A 27797-nucleotide genomic window follows, 5' to 3' on the forward strand; every position below is an offset into this window, starting at 1 on the left:
ACATAGCTTGCTTCAGGTTGTCAAAGGCCTGTTGGCATTCTACAGTCCAGTTTACTTTCTTGGGCATTTTCTTGGAGGTGAGTTCTGTGAGGGCTGTCACAATGGATCCATATCCCTTCACAAACCTCCTATAGTACCCAGTCAAGCCAAGGAATGCCCTGACTTGAGTCTGGGTTTTTGGAGCTACCCAGTCCAGAATAGTCTGGATCTTGGGTTGGAGTGGCTGAACTTGGCCTCCACCTACAAGGTGTCCCAAGTAAACCACAGTTCCCTGCCCTATCTGGCATTTGGATGCCTTGATAGAGAGGCCTGCAGATTGCAGAGCCTTTAAAACCTTCTTCAGGTGGACCAGGTGATCCTGCCAGGTGGAGCGGAAGACAGCAATATCATCAAGATAAGCTGCACTAAAGGATTCCAACCCAGCAAGGACTTGATTCACCAACCTTTGGAAGGTGGCAGGGGCATTCTTTAAACCAAAGGGCATAACAGTGAACTGATAATGCCCATCAGGTGTGGAGAATGCTGTCTTTTCTTTTGCTCCAGGGGCCATTTTGATTTGCCAGTACCCTGCTGTTAAGTCAAAGGTACTTAAGAATTTGGCAGCCCCTAATTTGTCTATTAGCTCATCAGCTCTAGGAATGGGATGAGCATCTGTCTTGGTGACAGAGTTGAGACCTCTGTAGTCCACACAAAACCTCATCTCTCTCTTTCCTTCTTTGGTGTGAGGTTTGGGGACTAAGACCACTGGGCTAGCCCAGGGGCTGTCAGAGTACTCAATTACTCCCAATTCCAGCATCTTGTGGACTTCCACCTTGATGCTTTCCTTAACTTGGTCAGACTGTCTAAATATTTTGTTTTTGACAGGCATGCTGTCTCCTGTGTCCACATCATGGGTAAACAGGTGTGTCTGACCAGGGGTTAGGGAAAAGAGTTCGGCAAACTGCTGCAGGACCTTCCTACAGTCAGACTGCTGTTGGCTAGAGAGGGTGTCTGAGTAGATCACTCCATCTACTGAGCCATCTTTAGGGTCTGATGAGAGGAGATCAGGGAGAGGCTCACTCTCAGCTTCCTGGTCCTCATCTGTTACCATCAACAGATTTACATCAGCCCTGTCATGGAAGAGCTTAAGGCGGTTCACATGGATCACCCTCTTGGGGCTCCTGCTAGTGCCCAGGTCTACCAAGTAGGTGACCTGACTCTTCCTCTCTAGTACTGGGTAAGGGCCACTCCATTTGTCCTGAAGTGCCCTGGGAGCCACAGGCTCCAGAACCCAGACTTTCTGTCCTGGTTGAAATTCAACCAGTGCAGCCTTTTGGTCATACCACAACTTCTGGAGTTGTTGGTTGGCCTCCAGGTTTTTACTTGCCTTTTCCATGTACTCTGCCATCCTTGAGCGAAGGCCAAGTACATAGTCCACTATGTCTTGTTTAGGCTCATGAAGAGGTCTCTCCCAGCCTTCTTTAACAAGAGCAAGTGGTCCCCTTACAGGGTGGCCAAACAGAAGTTCAAAGGGTGAGAATCCTACTCCCTTCTGAGGCACCTCTCTGTAAGCGAAAAGCAGACATGGCAAGAGGACATCCCATCTCCTTTTGAGTTTCTCTGGGAGCCCCATGATCATGCCCTTTAATGTCTTGTTGAATCTCTCAACAAGGCCATTAGTTTGTGGATGATATGGTGTAGTGAACTTATAAGTCACTCCACACTCATTCCACATGTGTTTTAGGTATGCTGACATGAAGTTGGTACCTCTGTCAGACACCACCTCCTTAGGGAAGCCCACTCTGGTAAAGATACCAATGAGGGCCTTGGCTACTGCAGGGGCAGTAGTCGACCTAAGGGGAATAGCTTCAGGATACCTAGTAGCATGATCCACTACTACTAGGATGTACATATTTCCTGAGGCTGTGGGAGGTTCTAGTGGACCAACTATGTCCACACCCACTCTTTCAAAGGGGACCCCCACCATTGGAAGTGGAATGAGGGGGGCCTTTGGATGCCCACCTGTCTTACCACTGGCTTGACAGGTGGGGCAGGAGAGGCAAAACTCCTTAACCTTCTGGGACATATTGGGCCAGTAGAAGTGGTTGACTAACCTCTCCCACGTCTTGGTTTGTCCCAAATGCCCAGCAAGGGGATTATCATGGGCTAAGGTCAGAATAAACTCTCTGAAACCCTGAGGCACTACCACTCTCCTAGTGGCACCAGGTTTGGGATCTCTTGCCTCAGTGTACAGGAGTCCATCTTCCCAATAGACCCTATGTGTTCCATTTTTCTTGCCTTTGGACTCTTCAGCAGCTTGCTGCCTAAGGCCTTCAAGAGAGGGACAGGTTTCTTGTCCCTTACACAAATCTTCCCTTGAGGGTCCCCCTGGGCCCAAGAGCTCAACCTGATAAGGTTCCAGCTCCATAGGCTCAGTTCCCTCAGAGGGCAGAACTTCTTCCTGAGAAGAGAGGTTCTCTTTTTCTTGTTGTGTTGCAGCTGGTTTCCCAGCTGACTTTCCTTTTCTCTTGGTAGGCTGGGCCATTCTTCCAGACTCCAGCTCTACTTTTTCACCCTGAGCCTTGCACTGTGCCCTTGTCTTGACACACACCAGTTCAGGGATACCCAGCATGGCTGCATGGGTTTTCAGTTCTACCTCAGCCCATGCTGAGGACTCCAGGTCATTTCCAAGCAAAAAGTCTACTGGGATATTTGAGGAGACCACCACCTGTTTCAGGCCATTGACCCCTCCCCACTCTAAAGTTACCATTGCCATGGGATGTACTTTAGTTTGATTGTCAGCATTGGTGACTGGATAGGTTTGTCCAGTCAGGTATTGGCCAGGGGAAACCAGTTTCTCTGTCACCATAGTGACACTGGCACCTGTATCCCTCAGGCCCTCTACACTTGTCCCATTAATTAAGAGCTGCTGCCTGTATTTTTGAATGTTAGGGGGCCAGGCAGCCAGTGTGGCTAAATCCACCCCACCCTCAGAGACTAATGTAGCTTCAGTGTGACACCTGATTTGCTCTGGGCACACTGTTGATCCCACTTGGAGACTGGCCATTCCAGTTTTAGCTGGATGGGAGTTAGAAGTGGTATCTTTCTTGGGACAGGCCTTGTCTCCAGTTTGGTGTCCAGACTGACTACAGCTACGACACCAGGCCTTTTTGGGATCAAAGTTTTTACCCTTGTACCCAGAATTGTTTTGTGAAGCGGCTCTGGGCCCACCTTCCTGTGCAGGTTTTTGGGGGCCTGTAGAAGACTCTTTACTATTTTTGTTTTTGGCTGTCTCACCACCTTTCCCCTGGGGAGGTTTTGTGACCCCTTTATTTTGGTCACCCCCTGTGGAAGTTTTGGACACCCTAGTCTTGACCCAATGGTCCGCCTTCTTTCCCAATTCTTGGGGAGAAATTGGTCCTAGGTCCACCAGATGCTGATGCAGTTTATCATTGAAACAATTACTTAACAGGTGTTCTTTCACAAATAAATTGTACAGCCCATCATAATTACTTACACCACTGCCTTGAATCCAACCATCTAGTGTTTTTACTGAGTAGTCTACAAAGTCAACCCAGGTCTGGCTCGAGGATTTTTGAGCCCCCCTGAATCTAATCCTATACTCCTCAGTGGAGAATCCAAAGCCCTCAATCAGGGTACCCTTCATGAGGTCATAAGATTCTGCATCTTTTCCAGAGAGTGTGAGGAGTCTATCCCTACACTTTCCTGTGAACATTTCCCAAAGGAGAGCACCCCAGTGAGATTTGTTCACTTTTCTGGTTACACAAGCCCTCTCAAAAGCTGTGAACCATTTGGTGATGTCATCACCATCTTCATATTTTGTTACAATCCCTTTGGGGATTTTCAACATGTCAGGAGAATCTCTGACCCTATTTATGTTGCTGCCACCATTGATGGGTCCTAGGCCCATCTCTTGTCTTTCCCTTTCTATGGCCAGGATCTGTCTTTCCAAAGCCAATCTTTTGGCCATCCTGGCTAACTGGATGTCCTCTTCACTGGAGTTATCCTCAGTGATTTCAGAGAAGTTGGTCCCTCCTGTGAGGGAACCAGCATCTCTGACTAGTATTTGTGGAGTCAGGGCTTGAGAGGCCCTGTCTTCCCTAGATAGGACTGGTAGGGGGGAATCTTCCTCCAATTCACTATCTTCATCCTCTGTGTTGCCATCCACAGAGGGGTTGGCTCTTTCATACTCTGCCAACAGCTCCTGGAGCTGTTGTTTGGTAGGTCTGGAGCCCATTGTTATTTTCTTTATTTTACAGAGTGACCTTAGCTCTCTCATCTGTAGATGGAGGTAAGGTGTGGTGTCGAGTTCCACCACATTCACATCTGTGCTAGACATTATGCTTCTAAAAGTTGGAATACTTTTTAAGAATCTAAAACTAGTTCTAGAATCTAATTCAAACTTTTAACAAACTTTTAAACTCTAAAAGAAATGCTAACAGGGACTAACACAAGGCCCTAGCAGGACTTTAAAGAGTTTAGAAAAATAGCTCAAATTGAAAAAATCAATTTCTAATGACAATTTTTGGAATTTGTCGTGTGATCAGGTATTGGCTGAGTAGTCCAGCAAATGCAAAGTCTTGTATCCCACCGCTGCCACCAATGTAGGAAGTTGGCTCTGTATGTGCTATTTCAAAGTAAGGAATAGCATGCACAGAGTCCAAGGGTTCCCCTTAGAGGTAAAATAGTGGTAAAAAGAGATAATACTAATGCTCTATTTTGTGGTAGTGTGGTCGAGCAGTAGGCTTATCAAAGGAGTAGTGTTAAGCATTTGTTGTACATACACACAGGCAATAAATGAGGAACACACACTCAGAGACAAATCCAGCCAATAGGTTTTGTTATAGAAAAATATATTTTCTTAGTTTATTTTAAGAACCACAAGTTCAAATTTTACATGTAATATCTCATTTGAAAGGTATTGCAGGTAAGTACTCTAGGAACTTTGAATCATTACTTTAGCATGTATACTTTTTACATAAAACACAATAAGCTGTTTTAAAAGTGGACACTGCAATTTTCACAGTTCCTGGGGGAGGTAAGTTTTTGTTAGTTTTGTCAGGTAAGTAAATCACTTACAAGTCTCAGGTTTGGGTCCAAGGTAGCCCACCGTTGGGGGTTCAGAACAACCCCAAAGTTATCACACCAGCAGCTCAGGGCTGGTCAGGTGCAAAGGTCAAAGAGGTGCCCAAAACACATAGGCTTCAATGGAGAGAAGGGGGTGCCCCGGTTCCAGTCTGCCAGCAGGTAAGTACCCGCGTCTTCGGAGGGCAGACCAGGGGGGTTTTGTAGGGCACCGGGGGGACACGAGTCAGCACAGAAAGTACACCCTCAGCAGCGCGGGGGCGGCCGGGTGCAGTGTGCAAACACGCGTCGGGTTCACAATGGTTTTCAATGAGAGATCAAGGGATCTCTTCAGCGTCGCAGGCAGGCAAGGGGGGGCTCCTCGGGGTAGCCACCACCTGGGCAAGGGAGAGGGCTTCCTGGGGGTCACTCCTGCACCGAAGTTCCGTTCCTTTAGGTGCTGGGGGCTGCAGGTGCAGGGTCTTTTCCAGCCGTCGGGAAATGGAGTTCAGACAGTCGCGGTCAGGGGGAGCCTGGGGATTCCCTCTGCAGGCGTCGCTGTGGGGGCTCAGGGGGGACAACTTTGGTTACTCACAGTCGTAGAGTCGCCGGAGGGTCCTCCCTGAGTTGTTTGTTCTCCACCAGTCGAGTCGGGGTCGCCGGGTGCAGTGTTGCAAGTCTCACGCTTCTTGCGGGGAGTTGCAGGGGTCTTTAAATCTGCTCCTTGTAACAAAGTTGCAGTTCTTTTGGAGCAGTGCCGCTGTCCTCTGGAGTTTCTTGTCTTTTTCGAAGCAGGGCAGTCCTCAGAGGATTCAGAGGTCGCTGGTCCTTTGGAAAGCGTCGCTGGAGCAGGTTTCTTTGGAAGGCAGGAGACAGGCCTGTAAGTCTGGGGCCAAGGCAGTTGGTGTCTTCTGTTCTTCCTCTGCAGGGGTTTTTCAGCTCAGCAGTCCTTCTTCTTGTTAGTTGCAGGAATCTGTTTTTCTAGGTTCAGGGGAGCCCTTAAATACTAAATTTAAGGGCGTGTTTAGGTCTGGGGGGGTTAGTAGCCAATGGCTACTAGCCCTGAGGGTGAGTACACCCTCTTTGTGCCTCCTCCCAAGGGGAGGGGGTCACATCCCTAATCCTATTGGGGGAATCCTCCATCTGCAAGATGGAGGATTTCTAAAAGTTAGAGTCACTTCAGCTCAGGACACCTTAGGGGCTGTCCTGACTGGCCAGTGACTCCTCCTTGTTGTTCTCTTTGTTTCCTCCAGCCTTGCCGCCAAAAGTGGGGGCCGTGGCCGGAGGGGGCGGGCAACTCCACTAAGCTGGAGTGTCCTGTGGTGCTGTGACAAAGGGGTGAGCCTTTGAGGCTCACCGCCAGGTGTTACAGCTCCTGCCTGGGGGAGGTGTTAGCATCTCCACCCAGTGCAGGCTTTGTTACTGGCCTCAGAGTGACAAAGGCACTCTCCCCATGGGGCCAGCAACATGTCTCTAGTGTGGCAGGCTGCTGGAACCAGTCAGCCTACACAGATAGTCGGTTAGGTTTCAGGGGGCACCTCTAAGGTGCCCTCTGGGGTGTATTTTACAATAAAATGTACACTGGCATCAGTGTGCATTTATTGTGCGGAGAAGTTTGATACCAAACTTCCCAGTTTTCAGTGTAGCCATTATGGTGCTGTGGAGTTCGTGTAAAACAGACTCCCAGACCATATACTCTTATGGCTACCCTGCACTTACAATGTCTAAGGTTTTGCTTAGACACTGTAGGGGCACAGTGCTCATGCACTGGTGCCCTCACCTATGGTATAGTGCACCCTGCCTTAGGGCTGTAAGGCCTGCTAGAGGGGTGTCTTACCTATACTGCATAGGCAGTGAGAGGCTGGCATGGCACCCTGAGGGGAGTGCCATGTCGACTTACTTATTTTGTTCTCACTAGCACACACAAGCTGGTAAGCAGGGTGTCTGTGCTGAGTGAGGGGTCTCTAGGGTGGCATAAGACATGCTGCAGCCCTTAGAGACCTTCCCTGGCATCAGGGCCCTTGGTACCAGAGGTACCAGTTACAAGGGACTCATCTGGATGACAGGGTGTGCCAATTGTGGAATCAAAAGTACAGGTTAGGGAAAGAACACTGGTGCTGGGGCCTGGTTAGCAGGCCTCAGCACACTTTCAATTCAAAACATAGCATCAGCAAAGGCAAAAAGTCAGGGGGTAACCATGCCAAGGAGGCATTTCCTTACAGGCAGTCACAGGCTTCTCGGGGATGTTGGTGTGTGGGCAGTCACAGGCTTCTCAGGGATGTTGGTGTGTGGCTACACCAGGCTCAGCACTCAGCGGTAGTGATGGTCAGCAGTCACAGGCTTCTCAGAGATGTTCCTGTGTGGGCCGTCACAGGTTTGTCAGGGACGTTGGTGTTTTGGTACCCCAGGCTCAGCACTCAGCGGTAGTAATGGTCTGCAGACACAGACTTCTCAGGGATGTTTGTTAGTGTGTGGGTACACCAGGCGCAGCACTCAGCAGACCCCCAAACGTGTAATCAAGTGATTTCAAGCAGAGCCTATGTGTGTAAAAAGAGAAGTACTTTCATACATGCTATAACTCATTAATACATTCTACCCAAAATTATGAGGTACTCAGCGTCTCTGGTGCAGCATTCCTACCAGTGACAATGGCCCCTCCGGCCCTCTCACATGCCTTAAGCTAAGGTGTCTCAGTGCAGGTTTCAGCAGAGATGTAGCACTCCCCCCTCCCTCACCGGCTACTGGCGAGGATGTCCCCCTTCGCCCCTTCCACCTCCCTTAAGCTAAGGTACCTCAGTGCAGGTTTCAATAGAGGTGCTCTGTCCCCTCACCCCCATACCGGTGAGGATGCCCCCTCCACCACTTCCATCCCCTTAAGCTAAGGTACCTCAGTGCAGGTTTCAGCACAGGTGCAGCGCTCCCACCTTTGGTCGGGTAGGCACTAGCAAGCACTCAGTCTATCACACTCTTACCTTTACTATCTACTGGCAGCCGGCTGCTGCTTTCTTTGTAAGGTCTGAGACCTCTAACCCAAGCGATGAGCTGGGCTCATGGATTTTGTGGTGCGACTGGGTTTAGCTGCTGTGCTGTCCTGTACACATAAGAATATCCTTCAGTCTCTGGTGTCTGTGTTGAGTTTACCATCACCCTGGATATTAAATGACACTTGAGTTCCTTTGTTTACTTCTCAATTTTTTGGGACCAGAATTACAACTGAAGATATGTCTTTTGAATCAATATATGATAATGTCAGCAATGCCTTGAAGAATTTCATACCATTCCCTCTTGTAACATGTCCACGCTAACACCTGAGGGCATTCTGGTGGAAACTTAAATTTACTAAGCTTTTCTTGTGGATTAGTACAGTTTAAGGATTGTTGTCATTTTTGCTATTTTTCTCTAATAACCTTTACTGTTTGATAGTTTTGTTCCATATCACAGATGTTATTTGCATTTTGCTGAGGAGTTGTTGTTTCCATCACATTTCTTCTGTGATGTTAGTTTGCAAAGCTCTGTGTTCTTTCCTTTGAGTTCAGTCTAAAACTGTGGAATCCAGGTTGAAAATAAAGTTCTTCTGAATGCATCTACTATTTGTAGCATCATTGTATTGAATGTCTGAGAGCTTAAATCCAGAGATACTCAGGGTGGCTTAGTCAAGTTCTCAGGCATTAATGGCTGCTAGTGGTCTTGATGGTGACTAGACTGTTCCACATTTCTGTGGCACCATATTTGTACCCTTTCTTCTTATACTTTATCTCACTTGAGTCTACAGACCCATGCTCGATTACGGTTATTCGGGTTTAGTTTGTGCTGACCACTTCTCTTGTACGTGGAAGACTTTCCGGAACAGATACCACTCGTTGACCCACTTCAATGCTATGTTCACCTTTTTGGAAATACCTTGGTGGTTATGTAGTAATTAAGATTCTGAACAGTGACAGTATTATTAGATTTTTTATTTTACTTTTGTCTCTTTATTTTTGTGGAATTTTTTTGCAGTAGGGTAGGCTCTAAACTGTAAATTGTTGCTGAGTTAAGTGCACCCTTGAGTGAAGAAGACTGAGATTGAACCCCATTCTTTGTGAGGTGCGATACTTGCCACTCTGTAATTAGTTTTGAAGTTTGCACTGACTACTAAATTTACAGGTTTGAGGCACATCAATAGTGCCTCAAACCTGTTTCAGATGGACCACCGCATCGAGGTGAACTGCTCTTATTCACAGCAGCAATGTCTCCTGTTGGGTTGCATCACTACATCCTTCTTCTTCCAGGAAAGATCTTCCTGAAGGTACAGGATAAGGAACAGCTCTTCCTTCGGGTCACACTCCGGGAGATGTCTCCACACCTCTGGGGAATAGGCTGCCAGGCACGCTTGGGTCCTGGTTCCACAGTACTCCTCTGGATACTATGTAGAGCACCGCCTCATGCCCCTCACTGGTAGAAGATAACTTGGATCTAGAACTACACGTGGGTCAACAGCTCTCGCTATCATACAGGTACAGCAGACAAGGCATGCATATTCTGTCTGCACTTCCAGAACTGGTTTGGGTCGGTTCTTCTTTCATTCAGCCCTGTCAAGTTATTTAAAGACTCAACCTTTGTAAAGAGTGATGCTCCTCAAAACAGGGTTGACTCCAGGCTGGGAATCCCACAACAAAGGCACAAAGAGATGTGAGAAATTACAGCCACGCCTAACAATGATCAGGAACAGGGACAAAAGTCTGGCCCCTTTCTAAAGTGTGCATCACAGTCTGACAATATGAACTGCAGTCCTACTGTTAACCCCTACCAGCTACCAAATGGCAGTGTTTAGGCAGTGTAGATAAGAGCTCTCTGCAGCAAAAGAACCTCAATGAGTCCATAAGGAGAGCTCGTCTCATCTTCCCTCACAGTGTCTAGGTCTCCTCCCTCCAGCCTCAGGTATATTTAGCACTGCACTTTCATTGTCTCTGAAGGTAACCTCACCTCCATCTTGTGCCCATGAATAGTGCAGGGGCTTCCAAAAATCATCCCATAGAGCTCCTTCACTTTGGTTCGCTCAGACATATACAGGGTGTCTTACACACAAACCACTCACATACATGTGTACCGCCAGGACTAGTACAGGTCCTGGACTCGGCTCATTTCAAAGTACCAGCCTAGGCCTCCACACCCATGCTATAAAATCATGTGGTTGCGGCCAGAATCCCAAACACCAAGATACTAGATCCTCGCAGTTGTGCAGTCAGAGCTAGGGACACACATGTGCACTGTGCAAGGGTCAATCCAGTCTCAACAGAATGAGACAATGTTTGAGAATGGTGAGAAATAAAGAAGATTGGACCTGCTGCCAAGAGATGAGAGAAGAAGCTGCCTGGAAGAGAGGGGACAGAGGCTCCCTGGGTGAAGGAGGAACACTACTTATAGGGAGAGAAGGCATCTCGCAAGCCTGTGTCAGCTAAGGGCTCCCAGTTGCCAATGTCTATGCTCTGCGTGTTGTACGGTGCTAAGCATCACTTTGCAGTCACTCCTCAGATGGGGCACGGCACTAACGAGGTGGTTGGACCCCTGACAGTTACTGAGGGTGTGAAGCATGTCTTCCATCTAAAAACAAAACTGTGAGTGCTTGGAAGCAGGCTATGCCACCAATAGAAGGGTGTTAGGAGAAGCTAGCTAGTTGCCTCCTTTTGCAAGGAAGATAAAAGCTCTATCAAACTTCACCTTCTTCGATGAGTGGAAGAAGGCAAGGTTGGATCATCTGGGCTGAGTCAGACCAAGGTGGACTGTGCCACTCAAGCTAGGCCAGGCCTCTGGCTTTGACCAGAAAGAAGTTCTGCATCCCCTCCAATTTCTACTCCCAAGCTCCCCTGTTCTGTAGCGAGGTGGTGAGTAGGACAGAGGGCACTCCTAAAGAGCCCTGCCTGTGCGTTCTTCCAGTGCAAAGCCATGAGCATGAGGTCAGCAGTCAGCTTTAGAACCAAGCTGGAGACCTTGAGGTTGGTTGCCTGGCGGCAGAGGTTGCTTCCCAGGTTGCAGCTCAGCTTCTATGTGCAATATTTTCATGTGATGGTCCTTTTCACGCTCTTTTCTTATTGCTCCAGACATTAAGGGGGGCATATCTGTCAGCCAAAGGACACAACAGGGCACACGTTCTAAATTATTGTTGTTTTGATCAGTCTTTGCTTGGCTCACATGCTCAATGGCTGCTTTGAGCGAGCGAATGAGTGAATGAATTAGCAAATTGGGTGGGAGTGAATGAGTGAGTGAGTATAGATTAGTGAGTGAGTGAAAGTGAATGAATGAGTGAACAAATGAGTGACTGGGAATGAATGAGGGAGCGAGTGTGAACGAGTGATGCATGAGTGAGTGAACAAATGAGTAAGTGAGTGAATGTTTGAGAGTGAATGACGAGTGAGAGAGTGAATGTGTGAACGAGCAACCTGTGCCTATCGACAAGGGAAATAGTTTGTGGATGTAAGGCACAATCATAAAGCCTCAGTATATCAGTGAAATAATTAATAAGTGTTTGACTGAGTGTCTAAGATGGACATTTGAGAGAGGAACTGCAGCCTCATAGTACTGCAATGCAGAAGGAAGCTCACAGTCACGTTTCCAACGCTTGCTTCCCATCCGCCATCACCCACACTTCACCCCAACTCACCACATTCCAAGAGCAACACTCCTGGCAGACTCAGGGATGGGCCACAATTGGTCTGTTATGGATTGTTTGAATAAATGTTTCTTTACCTCCTAGGGAATGGCTGAGTAAATACAGTCCCTTAAAAATACATTCACAATATTAATATGTCCATCACCCTCCCTGGACTGTGACCTAAATCACTACAAAAAGTCCATGGAGTGGTGCTGAAAGAAGGTAAACAGCAAAAAAGGAATGTCTTCCTCTAAAACGTAGTGAATAGGGATGAACTGGGAAGCAAAATCAACCCTGGAGAAAACATCCAGATGTACCTGGCTCCCTCCCGTTCTCTCATCTCTCTTTCTCCATCAGCGTCCCTCTGCCTACAAACACCGGCCTCCAGCCGCCGGGGAATGTCTGCTGAGAAACAGGCAGTCCGGGCCAAGCTGTGCTGGCTCTTTCCCATGCACAACTGGCTTTGACAATGATTGTTTGCCTATTTTGTTTGTTGTTATTTTGTAGAACTTCAAACTTTGTGAAGTTGCCAAAGTTGAATTTAAATGTTCATGAAGCCATGATATTCTGCATTCAAGAGGAAATGTTCTTACAGAGTAGATTTATACCAGCAGAGAGGGTCAGGGCCCAACATGCAGAAGGCATGCATTAAACAAACATTGGCAAAGCCAGTTGGTCTCACCTTGTTGATCTGTTGGCTTTGCCGAGTTTTTGCAGATACTATGCAACACCAGCAAAAGCAAAATGCTTTTAAGCTCAATGATCTTTGCGGATGTAGTGCAGCACTGGCAAATGAAAGAAAAACAGGCGCAATAACACAGCTGTTGCTGCCAGCTGCATCACTCTGTGGGCGCATGCATGCTTTATGACATATGCAAGTGCATGCGTCACCACACAAGCACACCTCTGGAATGGCACAGGAGCCTTTTACTGACTACTCACCTAGGATGGCGGATGTTGCTTCTATCAGTAAAGAAAAAATTACTTTTTCTTATCTCAGATGACAGCTGCTGCGCCCTCCAAACAAATTAAAATAAAACAAAATATTGAAATTATTGTGAGCGGTGTGGCAGCACTGGAGGCATGGATGGGAGGCAGGTGGAGGGTAGAAGTAATGCTGAGTGGGTGGTAGACGAGGGATCAACAGAGGCTGAAAAAGCTGTTTTGAATGCTGAGCGGGCCAACAGCAAAGGACAGCTGCAGGATCCTCCAAAAAAGTAAAAATTGAATTAAAACATATATTGCAATGTCTGCGTAGAGTGGCGCAGAGTAGACTGGCATAGAGTGTGGTGAATTGGAATAGAGTTGCATGGAGTAATGGCATAGACTAGAGTGGAGTGCAGTGGAGTGGCTTTGAGTAGAGTGCAGTTGCATAGAGTGGAGTGATTTAGGTACAGTGGCGTAGCGTGCTGTAAAGTGAAGTGGAGTGGCGTAGATTAGCATAGAGTAGAGTGGCATAGGATAGAGTGGTGTAGATTAAAGTGGCATAGAGTGGAGTGGATTGGCGTAGAGTGCGGTAGAGTGGCATTGTTTGGAGTGGAGTAGTGTTGAGTGTTGTGGAGGAGACTGACAGAGAGTAGAGTGGAGTGGCAGAGAGTGGAGTGGAGTGGCATAGAGTAGAATGGAGCGGCACAGAGTGGAGTAGCACAGAGTTGGGTGGCATAAAGTAAACTGGCATAGAGTGGAGTGGCATTGAGCGCAATTGCATAGAGTAGACTGGCATAAAGTGAAGTGGTGTGGCATTGAGTAAAGTGGAGTGGTGTGGAGTAGAGTGGCATAAAGTAGAACAGTGGTGTGTGACATAAAGTCGAGTGGGACAGAGTAGAGTGGAGTGGAATAGAGTGCTGTCCAGTGGCTTATGTAGATTGGAGTAGGGTAGAGTGGTGGCTTTAGGGTCGATTGGTATATATTAGAGTGGTGTAGAGTGGAGTGGATTGGCGTAGAGTGCAGTAGGGGGGCATTGTGTGGAGTAGAGTAGAGTAGGGTGAAGTGGAGTGGCATAGAGTATATTGGCATAGAGTAGAGTGGAGCGACACAGAGTGGAGTTGCCTAGAGTGGCACAGACTGAAGTGGCATAGAGTAGAATGGAATAAAGTGAACTGGAGTTGCGTGGCATAGAGTAAAGTGGAGTGGCATAAAATAGAGTGACATAGAGTAGAGTGGAGTGGACTAGAGTGCCATAGAGTGGCATTGTGTGGAGTGGAATAAAGTGGAGGTCCCAGGCCCAACTCTCCCTGTGCTGCCGCATCACTCGTACTTCTGCCTTCTCCTTGCTTTGTCCCCTGTTTTTGAGTACCTTCTCCTTGCTCTTCTCTTGTTCTCACTGCTTTTTCCTTGCTTTTCTCTCTGTTTTTTGTGTCTTCTATTTGCTTTTCCATTGTCTTCACTGCTTTTTCCTCAATTTTTTCCCTGTTTTTTGTGTGCATTCTCCCTGCATCGCTCTTGCTCCTTGTTTCTTCAGTGCCTCAAGGGTGATTTGTTGCACTTTATAAATCCCTGATTGATTTATTGAGTGGTATAGAGTGAAGTAGAAGAGCATAAGATAGAGTGGTGTAGATTAGAGGGGTGCAGAGTGGAGTGGATTGGCATAGAGTGCCGTAGAGTGACACTGCGTAGAGTGGCATAGAGTGGAGTGGCATAGAGTGGCATAAAGTGAAGTGGAGCGGAGTGGCATAGAGTAAAGTGTATTAGAATAGAGTGGGGTGGTGTACGGCAGAGTGGAGTGGTGCAGAGTAGAGTGGCATTGGTTGGACTAGCGTTGAGTGGTGAAGAGTACAATCGAGAGGTGTGGCTTAGAGTGGCATAGAGTGAAGTAGTGTTGAGTGGCTTAGAGTGGAGTGAAACGATGTAGACTGGAGGAGCATAGATTAGAGTGGCATAGAGTAATGCAGTTGTGGGTATAAGTTACTAAACCATCAATAGGGTCAGCAGATAGTTTGAAAGCAACTTAAATAAGAAACTATGGGCCAGATGTATCATCACGGCCCTTTGCGATTCAGAAATAGCGATTTTTAAGAAATCGCTATTTCCGACTTGCAAAGTGCCATGTATCACATTTGCGAATCGGTAATAGCGATTTCTTAAAAATCGCAAATGCCATTACCGATTCGCAAATTGCGATACCGACCCCATTCGCACCTATGGGCCTGAAGGCCCATATCTGCGAATTTTTTGCATTTCCAAAATTGCGATTTCTGAACCAGAAATCGCAATTTTGGAAATGCAAAGCCCCAGGGTGCTGGGGGACTAAGGCCCCCTCTGCTGCACCCCAAAAGTGTTTTTGGGAACATGTAAGGTGCACACATGCCAAAAGGGCATGTGTGCTTTACATGTACAATTTAAAAAAGCATTTTAATTGCATTTTTAAATTTTGCACATGGTTACCACCAAGTTCAACTTGGTGGTAATTAGCGATTCCTAAATGCCCAAATCGCATTTAGGAATGGCTTCATACATGTGCTAGGAAATTGCAAATAAGGAATCCTTATTTGCGATTTCTATTTTAGAGAGTCGCAATTTGCGACTCTGTAAACAGGGTCGCAATTTTAAGGAATCGCTATTTTAGTGATTCCTTAAAATTGTGTTCAGAATATATTTCATACATTCTGAAATGGCATTTTGCATTCGCACCGTTTGCGAATGCAAAATGCTTTCATACATCTGGCCCTATATGCCTTTTGAAATTAAAAAAACAGTAACTTGCAAAAAGATGAGGAAGAACAAAGACAAGGAAGAACATATGTGCTTGGTTGATGCTCCAGGTACGAGCTAACACAAGAAAGGAACCCTACAGGATCTAAGCAATCTAAAAATTGCAATGAGAGTGACAACTACAAAAGGTATGCTGTGGGTGGGATGTAAGCCCACTGAATTGTAAACAATATGTCTTGCAGTACAGCACATGCATTGTGTAGGTTAGACCTAAAAATAAGAAGCAAGCAAATGAGAGTGACAATAAAGCCAACCAATGACAAGCAATGGGCAGGATCTAAACTCAGTGTGAGTTTTTGGGATAGAGCACAAGAGGTCTTTCACAACTAAATAGATAAAACCGTCTGTAGGTGACACCTAGACGTTAGTTATAGGAGGCCTAATGTCCGTGGCATCTGTGTTAGTGAAAAGTGTCTACATTTTCTGAACTGAGTATCAACAACGTCAGTGTTTTCAAGGTTGGTGTCTGGAGATAAAGGAAGACAAAGGCAGAGAGAGGATAAGGACTGGAGAGTGCAGACCCTTACACCTGCAGTAGGGTTCCTCGAGTAAGGTGCTAGTGTTTCAGCAGGCTGCAAGGTCGTAAGCTGGTATAATGCTGTGTTGTGGTGATTGTATGTGGCAGGACATGTGTGTGGGTGTGTTTGTGTGTGCGTCTATAGATTGTGTAGGAGACTTAAAGCGTTGTCAGTGCATGTGGTGTTTGTGATGGAGTCTGTATTGACATGAAGGTACATGAAGCTGCAAAAAAGTACTTTGGCATGATGGTGTAGTAGTGTGTGTGTATGTGTGTGTGTGTATGTGTGTGACTGGATGCAAGTGTTTGTGTTTGTGGATGTCTTGGTTTGTGCAATGGAAAGGTTGTGTTTTTGTGTGGGCTTCCGCACGTGCTGGTGTGATGCTGCCATATGTCAGTATCAGCAGCGGCTCCTCTGCTATGGCGCGCGAGCGTCGCCCCCTCAACAGCATCAGCAGCTGCAAACTTGAAAAATAAAATGATAAAAACCTATGTTTATTATAGTTTTATTTTTGGGTGCGGGCCAATGGGGATGACAGGTACCAGGGGGAGTGGTAGGTGCACTTTACTCAGTGTACATGTGGGTTTGGCTGGCCGTCTCAGCTGTATCCAACCCCAGCTGAGCAGGTACGTTTTGACTACTTCATTTGCCTTTTGTTTTGAGCCCACCAGCCCCGCCACTGTGCATGACACCATCCGCGACTGCATAGTAGGTATGTCTGATTGCGCTGTGTGTGTGCTACTGTGAGAGTGCGTTGGTGTATGTCTTTGTGATGGTGTGTGGACGTTGGTCCCTTTTTGAGGGTGCACCAGAAGTTTGGTGAGACACAGTACAACACACAGGCCACATGACAGCACCACACAAGGCAGCATAGCTGCAGTGTACCTTCTCAACGAGAACACAAACTTATTCAAAGGCAGTGGACAAGACACACAAAGTGAAAATGTTCTTTTTCGAACTTTGAACTCAGACACAAAAGGCTTGCACCTCCACCTGAAATGGCTCATCAGGGGTGATCACACATGGGGTGGAGGGCAGGCGCGTGCTCTAGCGATGCATTCACTCAGATGTATGGCTTCAGAAGAGGAGACAGGCTGCCAGAGGGTCTGAGGTTCAAGGAACCCTCGAGAGGGGCTGGATGGTTCAGGGGACTAGACACTCTGAAGCCAGAGTAAACAGAGGCCTAAGCACTCTTGGAAGGGAAGCCTGAGTGAACAGGGGACACGAACCCACGCCCGTGTGCAAAGCTGTGATTCCAGCTGCTGCAGCACAACCTGGGACCGATTAAGGCCCCGGTAAAGGGGAATGAATGCCACGCTGCACCGCTTTGTTAACTGAGCCACCACTTCCGGTACTGAAGGGCCATAAACAAGCGCCCTCTTTACCTAGTCCTTCTTCGCCGACAATCACCAACAAGAGGCGTTGTAGGAACGTCCTTTGCACTTTGGCATCATTCATCAGGGCTGCTCTAAGCAGATGCTCTGGAACCCATAATGCTCTGCGCGAGTACAGATGCAGGTCCCAGCAGCTACTTCCATTGGACAGCAGTATTAGGCAGTCACGTGCTCCTTTGTATTTGGGAATACTTATATTAAAAGGAGCTCAACCTTTATGGGGTCATATGCCAAAATATCCACAGCAAACATATTGCGGTACCTGAATACCGTTTTCAAAATATCAACAACAAAAATATCAAATATTCGTAGATATAATATAAAATCAAATATCAAACTATCAAATATATCGCTCCCAAATATCGACATTATATTTGCAGGTATGGGCATTATTACCATTACTGTATTCAAAAGAAAAGTTAAATTATTTTTTAAGAAATTTATATATTTATAAATGTAAAAATATGTAAAATATTAAATAAAAAAAAGGGGACTGATTCTTACAATTATGAATTAATAAAAATACTGTAATAACTTTATCAAATAACTAAAAATACCGATTAACTCACAAGCTATATTATTAATTTACATAAATAATAAAATACAAATTTTCAATGCATAATTATTCTTTACAAATATAAAGCCATATTTAAAATGTTTACAATTATTCATAATTTTTTTAATAAGTAACAAACTGATATTTTTAAAACACTAAAAAACTATACAAATGCAAAATAATCACAAAGCAAAATATAAAAATTATTATAAGAAATAAAATAATTTTACAAATACATATTTTTTAAATATTACATTTACAAATGCAAATTTCTAAACTAAGCATCCTCAATCAACTTAAAAACATATCCAGTATGTAGTATCATGTAGTAACCTAACTCCAATCCAAACTTATTAAAAAATAAGTAAATAAAACAATTCAAATACACAATTTTAACCACAATCCTACAACAAGCGCTGGCTTATCCAATAGGTTGGCGTTGTTTGCCAGCTTGCTGACCTTGTCAATATTTGTTTTGTGGTGTCATAGGTTTTGCAAAACCTTATTGTTAAGGAAGCCGCCAGGCCCCCACAAATCTAAAACAAGAATTTACAATGCAACGGGTCTCGTGTTTGCTCATGTTAGAGCTGATCGCGTTGTAAACTCCTAACCTGACTTTTCACCTATCGGGCAAAAGTGCATTTATGTACATAACCCGAAAAAGTTAAATTAACTATGTAAAGCGCTCGACTTCTGCCAAGCGAGATCGCGCTCGTGAATTAGAGAAAAAGAAGTCCACGAGCCCGATGGAAAACAGCGAGCCTCGCATGTTTTCTGTACTTGGTCGCTGCGCTCGAGGAGGGCTAGCCACCGGAAAAGGCATGACATATGCGTGCCTTCAACTAATGAAAGCAAGCAGATTTTATTATGCAAGCCCACGAACCAATAAAAAACACTGACGTGAAGTTGACAGGGCTCCGAGCCCTTTTCTAAATACAAAAGCGTCTCGCTGCGATACGCATGTGCGAGCGCATGCAACGCAGGCTCGACCCTAAAAAAAGAATAGCTGCAAGCAAAAATATTTTTTGGGTCGCAAAAAGCACAGATTATCTTCATAGTCCCTGGCCATGAAACAAACTACTTTGTGAGCGGAATGAAAGGACCTACTTTGTGTGTGAATGTGCTCCTTGTGAAAGGGCAGGATCCTGTCACTGAAAGTGAAGGTTGCCAGTGGCTGAAGTGGGCTGGCCCATCTCTCCATGTTGTGCACCGTAGTGGAAAGAAGAAAAATTTGGCTTATACAGTAATATACCAGTGGATGAAGAGGGCTGGCTGAAAGCCCCTGTAAGCACTAGTTCCAATCAGAAGCAGGCTCTGACTCAAGCAAGGTGAGCCATTCTAAAACCATCCTCCTAAGTGGCTGTGATGTCCCACTGTAGCAATGGAACATGAACAAGAACCCATTGTCAGCTTGCTTTTTTAACCTAGTTCATTGTTGTAACAATGTGCCCCTCTTGCGTTAATCAAAACACTGATTTCTTATTCTTGGTAAGGGCCAGGGTATGGCAAAAGTAGCGCACTAACGGCCAGAAACTGGCACATCAGTACTGATGCAGCAGTTTTCTTGTGTCGCCCTTGCCCCACCTACCGACACCATGTGTGTGCCGCATTTGCAATAGCAAGGTGAATAGCATCATATTTTTGACACTATTGTGGCACTTTGCTCCACTAGCGTCAATAATTTTGAAGCTAGTGGAGCAAAGTGCAAAGAGTCCCATTGATTTCAATGGGTGCATCATTTTAACGCCAGCTATGAGCAGGTGTTAAAAATGACTGCAAAAATGGTGCAGTGAAATCCTAAAGATTTCACTGTACCGTTTTTGTGGCCCCCCCTAGTGCTTGAATGCCCCCTTTGCATACATTATGCCTGGCACAGGCATGATGTGGTGCAAGGGGTTACAAAGCGTTACAATGCATGCACTTTGTAAATCTGGCGCGGGGGAAATGCCTCCTTAGCGTCACGTTAGCATAAAAACAATGACGCTAATGTGGCACAAGGAGGCGCCAGGGCCTTGTAAATCTGGCCCTAAGTTTACTTGTAAGTCATTGAGTGTTGACAGCACAGCAGAGGAGCAATTTGTGTAAACTGAGTGGCAGAGTAGACCACAGCTGTGGTGCGCAAAAGTTGAGTCTTCCAAAGAAGCCTCTGAATGTAGTACAAAGAAAAAAATGTCAGTTCTCTTTATTTCATATCAGTACATGTAGTGGTGTAACAAAATTTAAGGGGCCCCCTGCTGCAAAGTACATGGAGCCCCCCAGACTTAGGGCCTCATTAGGACATTGGCGGTTCCCCCGCGGCACTGGCAGCGTCACAGGGAGGATGCTGCCACTATGCTGGCGGCGTCCTCCCCAGTCATATTACAATGTTCTGCCGGGCTGACTGGCATGGAGCATTGTATTATGGCGTTCCCGCCGGTCAGCGCCGCAGGAACAGTGCTATGGTATTGGTCTTGGCTCCCTTAAGGGAGCTGAGGCCGATACTGTAGCACACCAGCACCAGCGGAGCAGACAGTGTGCGTTTGATGGTGCTGGGCAGGAGCCCTCCTGTGACTCCCGGTGCTGGCTTTCCACCAGTCTTTCCACGGTGGGGTGACTGCCATGGAAAGGGTAACGGAAAGCTGAGTTGTAATCAGCATGGTGGCGCTGAGTTTGGTGCTGATCACAACTCAGCCCGCTGTCAGCCCATTGGGAACCATGTTCCTGGGGGTGATGTTGGTCCCCTGGCAGGTCTGCTAACCTGGGTTGTAATGTTGCAGTCAGACCCCTTGGAGTGCAGTGGTCCGACCGTCGAGTCTGGTGGTTCTCAGACTGCTAGACTCGTAATGGGGCCCTTAATCGGGAGCCCTTAGGCCGGGGTACTGTGGTGAAGGGGCCCCCTGGAGCATGGGCTCCTGGGCCTGCGAGGGCTAATGTTATGCCAATGAGTACATGCGGATGTGGGGATGTCAAGTGAATAGCTGAGAGTGCTGTATATATAAGGGATGGCCCGTAAGAGACGTTGGTGGCAAACTCCAAGTGCTGTGGGATCGCAGCAACAGTAAGGATGGCACTGGGCACGTGTGCATGCCACACTTGCCCTGCAGTCGCTTCAGTATCAGGGGAAACACCAAGAGCAACAGTAAGGAAACCTATGGGCATGCTTGGCATGCACAAAATAGTTAAAATTAGAGAACATTTGATTGAGGCACTTTGTATTCAGCCTGCTCACAAATGAAAATGTTGAGGCAAAAATGCAGGCCAAAATAAAATAAAAAATGGATTAATGACATTTTGTGTGTGGACTACTTCTAAGTTGTCCACATTCGCAAGATGGCCTAGATGCATTCCAAAGCTGATGGACAACCTTGTCAGCCAGTTCCTAAAGCTAGCTGAACCGGAGTAGCCAATGGGTACAAGAGTCTGTCCAAACGCTCCTTTCTGCATATTTATGTTGTGTGTTATGTGGTCACAGAGAGTATTATGTAATGACATGAGTTCTCTCCAGACAGCTAAAGGCCTCTATAGGCCACACTTAGAAAAGGAGTTTGGATTTTTTAGCACAACTAGAATCCTCCAAAACTGCTGGTTTAAATGCCAAAATCCCATTTCATCTCTTCCTCCCCCATACATGGGCCTTGTGCTCCAACTACAAAGGATCGAAGACTGTAATGGTGCCTCGTCAGAGGCAGACCAATGAGTAAATAAAGCATTTATACCAGAGAAACTGCCCATAGTTGCTAGGCAGTACATTGGGCCATAGGTAACAGAACACTTCCATGTCTCAGTGGTGGAGGTCATTGGTGGTAACTGTGTCAATGCAATCAAAGTATATTTGAACACAAGGAAATTAAGTGAACATACCAGAACTTTTAAATGAATCTAAATGTGAAGGTTCTTTTAGCAAGATAAATTAGAGTTAAAAAAGATTTTCATGTGATTTCTACTGACCTGCAATGGGTGCAATGGAATGTGTCTGTATACTGCCTGCTAGATGACAATCAGATCGAATAACAGACCAAAGCACCCCAGAGCCTCTGCCAGTGGAAGGTGGTCGTGGCCAATAAACCTTTTGCAGGATAAAGCACTTTATAAATCATCATTAACATAACATAACATAACACAGCGTAACAAGCTTTAACACACTGTAAGGCAATCCACCATCTTAACTTTAATGTATGTTTTTGTTAATTAGTCATGCCTATTTCCTTTGTCATAACTTTTATTAATAAACTGTTCAAGCCCATAACCTTGGTCAATGACTTGTTACTATAACCAAATCAGCACTTTTGTGCCGAGGATAGGCTTTTCCACAATGCAAAAAGTGCATTACAAGTACTCTTTTTTCCAGCGGAAGCACACAGCTTCTTCCCAATCAAAGTCTATACTCAAGGTAATCAATTTGTGGGAGTCATACGTTTAGCAGTAGCCAGAAGCCAAGAGTCTCCAATCCCTTGCATGTGTCCTTGCGCTGCTCTCACTTTAGCTGCTGAAGTCAGGGCAAGCCAAGTGTGTGTCTGGTTTGCATTCACATCCCCTTCAATGGAGCTGAAAGGTTTCTTTGTGTCCACATTCCTTGGGAAAGGTCAATTCCCGCAGGGCAACCTCTGGCCTGAGACAAGAGACACCAGAACAAAGACCTATGGCCGAGTGACTTGGTAGTGCACTACACCATCCCAAAGGAGATGAAATGCCAGTCATTTTGTTTCATCCTGAGTTCTATTCTTCCCAAGAAACAAGTGCTCAGTGAACATATGAAATGCCTTCTATATCCATGGAAACCAGAGTTGTGGTGTACATTCTGCAATTGTTTTTCGTGGAACTCTGAAACTCCTACAAGAGAGATGCACTTTGTAGTGATAGGTTCCCTTAAGAAATCTGAGGACAGTTTGTCTTTTGAGTGTCCAGCTGAGTTAGGCTGACGGTCACAGTTTCTGGACATTTGTTGTCCCTTTGGGCCGGATTACAAGTCCTCTTCATAGTTGAGTAAGCTTGGCACACGCTAAGACTGACAAGAGTCAGGATACGCCCCTGAAGGAGTAGGGAATATTTGGAAGGATGGTCTCCTGAGACGCTGCTTTGTTTCAAGCCAAGAGCTCCAGGCCCAGCTGATCCAAGCACTGCAGGGAGGACCTTTGAGTCATAAAGTGTGCAGAGACTGTGTCGTAGTTTGGACTCTTGCTCTGAACAAGACTGCTGGTTTAAGGACGACAGTACTTTTGTTTGTAGGTGACTACGCCTTTCCTACAACAAGTCGCAACTTTTGTCCCAACCTTACCGGCTCACTAGCAGCACCTCACCAGAAACACAATAGTAAAAGGTGATTTGTAGCAGCCGTTACGCATGGACTCGAGAATAAGGCATCTCAGGGAGTGTCGTGGTTAAACGGAGATTACCCCTTTCTCACAGATATATCATGTCTCATACAAACACAGGTAATGACAAAGATGCAGTTGAGTTTCAATAGTTTTTTATTTAACATAACTGCAATTTGCGATAAGTTGCATGGGCTGCAATGATTAGGGTAATGAATAATGCAAGAAACAGAATTGTGAAGACGAGAGTCATTATTACAAAGACCCCCACCATCTTGCAAAATGTAGAAAAGATATATGAGATGTAATATGTCCTAATACCCTAATGTGAAAGGCCTAACCTCCTACCTAAAGGAGAGCTGGGTTTGTTAATCCTAATCTGCCAAGGCCATGTCCATGAGAGGAGCCCCCAACCCTCGTTACCTTGGAATGAGGTCTCTATCTCAGACTCCGCAGGGACACGAAGAATGGGTCAGTGTCAAGACGACTGCAGCATCGGTATCACCGATGGTGGCGATGCCCTCTGGTCGGAATCCCTCTCATTATCTGTCTAAAGTGTGATGTATTTATACAGATCTACAAGGTCCCCTGACGTAGGTGTGTTCCTAAACAATAGATAACAGACATGCTTGGGACAGCAAGTAATATAAACAATTCCTCGAAAGTATAGAGAGGGAAAATCCCTAAGTGTGAACACCTACTGTTTGTTTGTCTTTGGTGCTTGATCTTGACGCCTTGGCGCCGTGACACTGATAATGTAACTCATAACAAGTGGCCTAACTATAAACAAGGCAGCCATCTTAGAAGAAATAAATAATTAAATGGGCTAAGACAGAGCAAGCTAAGTAGGTTAAAAGTCACTAGGTGACGGGGGCATCGAGTCTGCAAGCCAGAGGCTAAGCTAACTCCTGTTATCCCATTAAAATGAACTAGGATTCACTACAACTGCTGCTGCTGGCCAGCCCAACCATAGATCGCTGACCCAGAGAACAGTCTCTCCCCTTTATATACTTACATTCCTCATATAGGCCTTTCGTAACTTATCTTCGTCTGCCAAGTAAGAGGATGGAAGATGTAGTCAGGGTGAAACCCTGCCAAGGGTGTGCAGGACCTGCAGCCTGTTGTTCCATGCCTGCACCCAGGTCCCCTCCAGCACAGGGATGCACAAGAGTACATTCACTTTCTGCTCTTTTCCTGCCCTAGACCCCACAAAATGGAGTGCCTCCAAGTTAGTTAATTTTAGGATTCTTCCTAAGATGGCTGACTCTGAGTTTAGCCAGCACTACAGTTTTTTGCTGGATGGCCGGCTTCACAGTATATGCATATTCATAAAAAATATGAAATAAAGAAAACCACGGCACATCGCAGGCTCAAGGTGAAATCCATTTATTCCTTGGTGATGATGGCTGTGTATGAGTGGTGTTTGTGTGATGCGACGCCACACACAAACAGCTTAGAAGCACAGATCGGTTGCAGACTTACCATGGTCTTTGGACTTCGATTTCATCCATGCCACAATTTGTATTTTTTCTCACATTCTTGAAAATTGGAGTCTGTCAATACAGTCATAACCTCTATATTCTAAAAGCGTTGAAAAAGTCAATGATGAAGAAACACGTGTCGGCTGTTTTCTTATAAACATGAAAATTGTATTGTGCTTCCAAACCACTCACCCAGTGTGTTTCATGGGATCAGGGGACTTTTTTCCTGATACATCACCAAGGAATACATGGATTCCACTTTGAGCATGCAATGTGCCGTGGTTTTCTTTATTTCATATATGGACTGTGACCTTGCTTAGGTAATAGCTTACACACCCTGTGGCTGGGTGTACAACCACTTGAGCACTCCCTTCTTCAAATTAAGACTTCTCATCATGAACTTTTAACATTCAAGATAGTAGAAACTTTGGAAGTGCGCACCACTCATACACAGCCACAATTGTCGATATCATTGTTGTATACATATGCATATTCATATACGCACGTCTGCTGCACCTTCCGATTTGGGTGACTGATGCCTGATTCTACAGAGCCATGCTTCCGCCTTTGTCAAACCATATGCCTCTGTGAGTTTGACTACACTTCCTTACACTTTATTAATCCACCATGGATTGGCCTTTTTTGACCCACATATAACACAAATACACACTTTTCTAGTGTTTGCACCCTCTAGCATTCCCATTGTGGTGAGAAGCTTGGATCATTTTTCTTTGAGTAAGGCCTCCTTTATCATGAAGGTTTGACTGACTTATCCACTCTTGTTTGAGTATAGTGCAGTATTTTTGGTTTCATCTGGTTTCATAGATGTTTGTCCTTTTTCTGTTGATCTTTTTGTCTTCAGTGCATGTGAGTATTCAGGTATTTGTGCACCTTGCTTTATAAACCAGATGACGCTGAGCTAATGGGGACCATACTTTCTCATTTCCATTTAAGCTTAACCAGATGGTAATTTATCGTCCTGATGAAGCTCCCTGATACAGGGCTATGAAGGTCGAAACGTTAACAATTATTAACTGAGACTTTATAGAATGCACACTAGTGATGACCATTTGAGAATCAATTAAGACTTTATATGTTCTTGTTTGAATGAAAGAAACCACAGCTCACATATGGACCTTTTGCTACTGGTGTGGTTTAATTATTGCTTCTCTTGTCGCAGAGCTCTGCACCATCTGGACTTCTTTGAAACCTTTTGGCGTGGATGTGATGAAAATGCAATATACATCCCCTGACCCATCCTGTCATTAATTACATTTGCATGCATTCACTCAGTCTGCATATTTATTATTCATTTTGCTTGTATTCGGATTCCTTAATAACAAGTTGAAAACATATATTGTGTCTGAGGCAATGAATCCCTGGTAACCATTGCTATATATGCGTGATTCACCCAAGCTCCTCGGGTATTTGAGTTATTCATGGGATATTACAATTTGTGTACTAGATCCCTGCAGCGGACAGACTGTGGCGGGAAACCAACATCCTACAATGAGGTTGTTTGCTCTGCTGTAGGTGACCCAACTGGTTACTTTTTGGTATCCCACGTTTTTTTAGAGACATTTCCTTGAAGGGTTTATTAGAAAAGACCTCCCTGTTGCAGGCCTTCTAAGCATCCATCCAGGGGCTGAGGAAACAGGACCGTGTATCATAGGTGGTCCCCGATCGCCGGCTGCCCAAGTAAAAGGGGTCAAGAATGTTTTTTTAATTAAACTGATTAAAGTGGCAAGAATGTGGTTGTTCTCAATACCTGTTAGTACCTTTTATAGATAAGAATTTAGGGCCTGATCTAGATTTTGACAGATGGGTTACTCTGTCACCGATATCCTGACGGATATCCCGTCAGCTAAAATATAAATCCCATAAGTTATAATGGGATTTATTTTGGTGGTTGGGATATCTGTCACTGTTGTGACGAAGTAAACCATCCACCAAAATCCAAATCAGGCCCTTAATGAGGAAAAGAGATAGGGGATTAAAAATGGATTTACGTCTCAAATTGCTACTGTATTTCAATTATACCAAAAAACGGATGATTCAAATTTCAAATTCTATGGTCGGCTAGAAGGAAAAGGATAGGGAGGCTCAGCGGTGTCCAAGGTAGTATATGCTGAGATAAAAGAAATACCTTATTTAGATCTGCCAACTCATTGCCAACTTTCTGGTCTCCACCCTAGGTTGAAGGTCTGTAAAATGTGCACAAATGGCCCACATTTCAATGAATGTGGTGAAAGGAGACCAATAACTAGAGTTACGCAGCACCCTCCAAGCCGAGCTGCGTCTGTACGTGGTAATTAATGGGATTCGTTTAATCAACCTCCGATTGATTGAAAGGAATTTTAATGTAGTACAAGTAGAGGTCCAGGTTTTATGGTATTTTTTTTTAAACATTTTAGTCTGTGTTTATCCACTTTAATTTTTTTGGCCATCGCACTGGTATTTATCCATTTTTGTTTTTGTGCTTTGGGAATTAACAGAGTTATATTTCCACATTTATTTAGCCCTAGAACATGCATTCATACGTGAGAGTCTGCCAAATTAAGCAGCCACATATAACAAAACACTTCTCCCGTTGGTACATATTAGCATAATACTACAAATACATGTTGACAAATGCCAGTATTTAAGGAAATCTGATGCTGTTTTGTAACTCCCTGTCAATCTGCTCAGCTTTGGCCTGGAATTCATGAAAGACAGCATGGAGAGTCTTCCACAAAAAGCAACATTTTCCTATTTTTCTACTTTTAAAAATAAATACAGACAGGAAACACTGTTTATTCTGTCTGTAGAAATCAGTAAAAATGGTAAAATGGCAGCCTTAATTACAATCCTGCTCTACATATGAACAGTAGAAAACATTCTTTCACATTTTCAGGGAGGCCTAAAACATCTACGTGAAGCAACTATCAGGGGATTGGTGGCTCTTTGAAGTGCACACCAGCGACACAACCTCATGTGAACACCTGTCAGTTCACATCAGCTAAATCCCATTCTTCTCATGTCCTGTGCTGCTCAAGGAACTCTCATCCAGCTCTTGAAGAAGTCTTCCAAACAGGCTCCTCACAGACACCCACTGACATACTTCTATCTCAAGCCTTTATCCTTCATGCCTTGGTCATCCTCGCTCGATGCA

General features: G+C 45.3%; 1 protein-coding gene across 4 annotated transcripts in view; it reads left to right on the top strand.

Annotated features, from left to right (window-relative positions):
- The window catches only part of LOC138303562 (kell blood group glycoprotein-like), a 265259-nt gene that overhangs the window by 97055 nt on the left and 140407 nt on the right, over window positions 1-27797 (top strand). The window lies entirely within an intron of this gene.

Source organism: Pleurodeles waltl, chromosome 7, assembly GCF_031143425.1.
Source record: "Pleurodeles waltl isolate 20211129_DDA chromosome 7, aPleWal1.hap1.20221129, whole genome shotgun sequence".
NCBI lineage: Eukaryota > Metazoa > Chordata > Amphibia > Caudata > Salamandridae > Pleurodeles > Pleurodeles waltl.